This window comes from Pholcus phalangioides, unplaced genomic scaffold, assembly GCF_987345545.1.
Source record: "Pholcus phalangioides strain wild (caught in Gottingen) unplaced genomic scaffold, Ppha-v1.0 ptg000039l_1, whole genome shotgun sequence".
NCBI classification, from domain to species: Eukaryota; Metazoa; Arthropoda; class Arachnida; order Araneae; family Pholcidae; genus Pholcus; species Pholcus phalangioides.
Window position 1 is genome coordinate 21,029,422 of NW_028301625.1, and position 6,643 is coordinate 21,036,064.

Here is a 6,643-nt window from a genome sequence, read left to right on the forward strand (position 1 = left end):
TCTTTCACAGGAGAGTTAATTTTCCTTTTCCTTTTTGTATTAATATTTATTAATTAGATACTTTTTTCTGCAAAGTGTCCCACCGATAGAGGATTGACACACAATTTTGTTTCTGATAAAGCTTTTTTTTTTCCTTTGTTATGTGTTAAAGTACATTATTTAGATGAATAAGAATGTTTATTGTCATTGTATATTGATTTAAAATGAATATATTACGATTAACATTTTTTAAAATTGATAATTTTGCATTTTCGTATGAGAAATATGTTTGGCCTGCAGGGCTCCCAAACTGGAGCCCTTAACAATTCCCTTTTTTGTTTTGGTTTCTCACTTAAAATCACAAAACAGGATCTCGTGAAATATCTGGCCTAGGACTTAGAGGCATTGGAGGCTCGTGCCCCCTCCTCAAGCCAACCAAAAATTAGAAAAAAGGAATTAATATTTCGATTAAGAAAATTGAAATATCAAAAAAAAAAAACCTATGTGCTATTTTAACATACTTCTGTTAATTTAAATGCATTTTGAGGGGTGTGGTAACTCTCTCTCAAAATTTCTAAAGAAATTTTTGTGTCCTTTCCAAAGGTCGATCCACTGTACGCCCCTGCATATTATGGACCATGAAAAATATATATAAGAGGGGAAAAATAAATTTTTATACTACAAAAATTGTGAATTACTGCACTAATTTTGATTAGGAATTTCATTTGTGAAAGTTAGGTACCGTATACTCTCATTGCTCTTGTATGTTAAAATGCGCTTTATTTCCGCTTTTAAATAAAGCCACGAATAACAAGAATCTAAATTTTCATCACTCATTATAAGGAATGTGTCGCCAAGTACGAAGATAGTGCGCGAAGTTATTTATACCATGGTCTTGTTAGTCAACTCGTCACGTGGGGGTTGCGTGCTTCAAAAAAAAGGGGACTGAACAATAGGGTGCGGAGTCTAGTTAACCTTATGTTTATGTACAGCAGGGCCCCGTGGGGGTGAGGTCATCCGCCTCGGGGATAATTTATGGTTTTCAATACAAAGACCAACGAATAATGGCGGAATGGGAAGTTTTCTCCCCCCCACAAGCGTCTTCCTTTGAAGTTTCCGCAAAAGTAGAGGAAAAAGTGACATGGCGGTTGTGGTTGTTGATAGCATGGGTTTGCATGTCCAACAAAGGCTATTATCTCTTGCCTTAATTATTTGAGAATGCGTCAGGACCCAGTCATAGTGGGAAGCAGCCTTTAGGTTCGTCAAAAGCGCTTGCGTTGTATCTCTGATTTTGTACAGCGAAGGCTTCTTTTGGAACCGGGTTGTGCGGGGGGGGGGAGGGATAAGGAAAGCAAGGAGAGGCACTGGAACTATAGACAAAGCGAGTTAACCTATATGTAGACCTTAGAGGAGAAATATTTCTCCTCAATGATGTAAACACGCCTTTACGGTGTTCGACTACACATACGGTGTAATATATCGTATCAAAACGTGCTTCTCACCCCCCCCCCCAATTTTGGGACGAATTTTTTAACAAAAAAAGGGCCTTTACACGAGTATATATATGGTACTACACTTGTGCAAGAAATCTCTCATTTATAGGATGGACATATAACTCGCACTTCCTCGTAATTTTGACCATCCCGACTTTTTCATGTGTGTGTGTGTGAAAATGCCTTACTTTTTTCCTATATTTTCTGCGAAGCCCATTTGAATTTCTATTTTCTTCAACTAGAATTAAAATTATTTTCCTACCTTACAAATTGCATTAAAATAATTACGACTATAATAAAAAAGAATTCATCCCACATGTTTTCCATGTGTTTTTTTTCCGAAAAATTTTTCAGTGCAATTAATGAGGGCAAATTCGATTGCTTCAATTTGCGGAAGTATTTCACATTAGGACATTTTGATGATTTTTCGGAGATTGTAACAGCAACTTTGCCTACCTTCGACATCATTTTTGCAGGGACGGACTTGAGCAGGTGCGAGGGCGTGGCTGCACCGGGCCGCTAAATTTTAGAGGCCACAAAACGGTATAAAAATACTCTCTTCGATTACATTTTCACCTTAACGCCTGACTTAACGTTAACAAAGCAAATAATATATATGTCCAACAAAGCTTATAATATATGTCCAACAAAGCTTATAATATATGTCCAAGACTTCTAAAATTCAGACATTGAAACCTTTGGCCTAGGGTTTTCACAGAACCCCTTTCCCCAAGCCGAGAGAAGAATACTGGTGGATCTAATGCTCCGAGCGCTGGACTGGAGGGGAACGGGGTGCTAAATTCTTTTAAACTTATTTAAAATTACATGAGAGTGATATAATGCATGCTTGCCCGACCGAAAGAGTATGTAATTGCGGCCAAGCGGTAGATAATCCGTTCTCTAGCTCCAACAGCTCTCCAATCTTCAAGTGCTTGGGGGCATACTCGCAATTTTTTCGCTTGGCAGCGGACACTATCGTCCTAATTTATTGTAGAGTGGGTTTTTTTTATGACCATGAAATAGTAGTTCCATATTCATTCTCTGGTGCCAATGTGAGCTATGGACACTGTGGGATTGGGAAACTCCATTTTAGAGGGCCGCAAAGTTGTTTTTTCACCGGGCCGCTAAATACCTAAGCCCGTCTCTGCATTTTCGGCAATTAGCGATTCGATTTCCCATATTTGAGATAATAATTTCCCGTATTTTTTCTGGGAATATGGCCAGCCTATACAATAACACGTCTCAGGTTGTTTCCAAAGTTATTAGACTGTAAAAAAATAAAAAAAACGTAAATTTTGCATCAATATACAGTAAAGTAAAACTTCAGATTATGACTAGTTCACAAGAAGAGAAATCAGTTTTTAACAAATTTTGACTTGATGAAGGAGTGACTGACCACATTTCCTCGCGAAAAATATGTTCGGAAACCTAAATTGTCACAAAAATGATACTTAAGGTAAACAAAGTTGCCAAATATTGTTAAAATTGAAAAACAAACAAACAAAGTACATTAAACGTTGGAAATGAAGCTCAAATGCAAATTGCAGTTGATTTTGATGAATTCTACGCACTGAGCTATAAGTTCACTTATAGCTAAAATAAAGTTAAAATTATTTATCATAAAATTATTTTTTCTGGGAGGTAATGACCCAACGATTGAATGAGTATTGTGGTGAGTTATAAGTAAACTTATAGCTTATGGCTTGAACATCACAACATAAAACTCTTTATTGATAATCCTCGACAATGCCGGAAATGTTACAAATACACACATGCAATGAAACAGTGTTCTGCTGCTATTGTTGTGTGTGGAAAATGTTCAGAAAACCACCCCACCGAAACTTTTGTTTCCCAAAAATTGAAATGTAATACTTGCATGGAAAAGCACGCAGCGAGTGACAGATCATGTGATTTCTTTACACGGGGAAAAAAAAAATTTGGATTTCAAGTGTGTGAATCACATCACATTAGCCAATTCACGTAGGATTTTTGAAAATCGAAAAAATTCTTAAAGCGCGAAACTATCATCGATAAAGCAGAGCAACATTCCAGATACGTCAAATTTGATCACCAAAGCTGAGATCACAGACATGTTTACCTAGTTGCGTAACGATTTAGGTCTGAATAAAGAGAATTCACCGATCACAAATAACTTCTGCTCGTTTATAACTAAAAGTGGAAATAATTAACTGTTTGAATCATTGAAGTCGGAAATTGCTACAAATATGAAAGCGATGATTGAATCGTGTGTGGGCGAAATTCGGGACTTACACAATAATATCACTCCACCAAGGAAAAAATCAAATAAGTATGGAACTATAATTCCCCCTACTGTAGGTACTTCTACTTCCTCGACCCAGAATATTATTGGTTGAAAGAACTTGAATAACACTGTCTATAGTATGGATGTTTCAGATGGAGGTGGACAAAAACTGTACAATTTATTTATACATTGATTATAATGAGTCCATTTAGTTACAAATGTAATTTAGTTGTAAACTCTAATTTGTATAGTATTATCGTAATTGACTGGGGACAAATAAATTATGTTATGTTATGTCATATTTGTTAATATATTGATTATAATGAGTCCATTTGTTAATATATTGATTATAATGAGTCCATTTGTCAATATATTGATTATAATGAGTCCATTTGTTAATATATTGATTATAATGAGTCAATTTGTTAATATATTGATTATAATGCGTGAAAACAAAATGACTTTCTTTAAGCCGATTAAAATTCTTACAACTCTTATAGAAAACTATAACAAAAATTAAAATCGAAAATTTCACTAGGATCAAAAGATTTTTTAGATAGTTGCCGCATCCTTCATTAGCTGACCGACCACTCCAAAGCAGGGTTGCGACTAAAATATACCCTCGAAAGTGCTATCACCTCCTCCTTCTTACGAATTTGAAGTGTCAACAGTCTCTCGCGATACGTATATACTATTATCAGGGTCGCAACTAGATACTTGGTTAATCGGGGCAAGTACGTATTTAGGCGCCCCATCGTAATGCTGAAGGAGAAGTTGAATGGTTAAATTTGCGCTCCCCTCTTGTCCTGCGCCCGGGGCACCAGATCCGCCTGCTCCCCCTATTTGCGGCCCTGACTATTATACGTATATACATATACACTATTCTTTCTTTATATTTGAACAGTAATCAATGGCTCATCCCCACTTGAAATGTCATAAAAAACGGGGAAATAGCAATCGTTTTGAATTTCTGTCTTCTGACTCGACAGACATAGTGTGTTCAGCTTCCTACAGTATTGGTACTAAATCGACGATTATCAACCTCCTCTACTTTTGAAGGAAAGAAAGCTTTTACTATCGACTTTTCTCCACTTGTACTGAGAGAACTGTTCTGAAAAGGGAGTTCGATCTATGGTCATGCAAAGCTCAGCTAATCGTAACTTCCAACTGTTCTACATCTTGTAATGGCAACAAATGACCACTCAATGAGGCTTTTCGAATAGACGTCATAATCATCATCAGCACCACTCCTGAGGGACATACACTGGATGTTATGGGATGATCCTCATAGAGATCAATGTTAAAATTGCCGTTTTTAGCATAGAAATGCGCAAATTTAGTGGGGTTTTCCGCCACATCAATAATTTTAAAAATTGAATTGAATTTTTGATTTTCGAAACATTGAGTTCGCTTAGAAATACGAAGCCCAGAAAATTAAATATAAAATAATGAGCCAGACCCACTTTTGAGGTGGATATCCATGCAATAACATTGATTTCAACTTTTTATTTATATCTTCTCAAACATGAAAATGAGAATTCATGTCTCCGTATTGTCTTTTATTATCCAATTGCATGTGAATCCATATAGTTTAGGATGTTTTGAAATTAATTAAGGGCCCATATAAATTAAATCGAAGAAATTTCGCAGCTTTAATCAAGCATTTTTTGAAGCAAAAACAGGCAGATCGATAACTTGAAGTTAAAAAAAATTCGAAATTTCTAGCTCCCATTAAAAGGAAGAAAAAACGATTCATTTCTATGTTTCTTTAATTTAGATTTGTTTCTTTTATAAATGGCACAGGAAGCCGCCATATTGGATACCTTGTGTATCCCTAAAAAAAAATCTCGCATTTTTTTCTATCAGATGCTACCTTTCCATTTCCTAAAACATGGTCATAAAAATCATTCTAGTTCTCGAACTTTTTTTTTTGGTTCGTGGTGCTCTTTGTGTATCCAAATGTTTTCCACTGTGTCTCAAACGTAATACATAAGCTTACCTTACAGTTACAGTGCAGCTGGATTGATTGAGTTCACACAGTGATTCGCATTCCCAAATAATATATAACGTAATGAAAAAATTACATGTTTTAATAAACTGGTACACTATTTAATTAATGAATCTACTTTTGCTGAGACGTATCATCACTCTTCTACCCAATAGCTTATCAAAGTGCAAAACAAGGCCGTTAAGCATATTTTAGGGACAACGATCCCAGTGGAATTAAGCGATATAAATTTTATAAATTTTGCATCTCAAACTTTTCCTTAATTATTATTTCTTTCATTACTTCTGAAATTATATCTCATTAATTCTGGAATTATCTCATTCATTAATGCTGAAATTATTTCTTTCATTGATTCTGAAATGATATCTCATTAATTCTGTAATTATTCATTAATTTTGGAATTATCTCTTTCATTAATTTTGGAATTATCTCTTTCATTAATTTTGGAATTATCTCTTTCATTAATTTTGGAATTATCTCTTTCATTAATTTTGGAATTATCTCTTTCATTAATTTTGGAATTATCTCTTTCATTAATTTTGGAATTATCTCTTTCATTAATTTTGGAATTATCTCTTTCATTAATTTTGGAATTATCTCTTTCATTAATTTTGGAATTATCTCTTTCATTAATTTTGGAATTATCTCATCTGTGAAATTATTTCTTTCATTTATTGTTTTAAATTCCTATGGATGGCATAAGAAAATAACGGGAATTGTGTGTTTTTTCACCGAGTCACGTGATCTTCAGACGAACGATGTCGGGGGACACCTTTCTCAGCACTGCCAAGGCGGAGACCGCTGACGTCATACACTCTCCAGTAATATAAGCTCGATGGTATGTGTATTTTTATCTGACCAAAATCGCTATGTACTGAACGTATAATCACTGAGCTATAA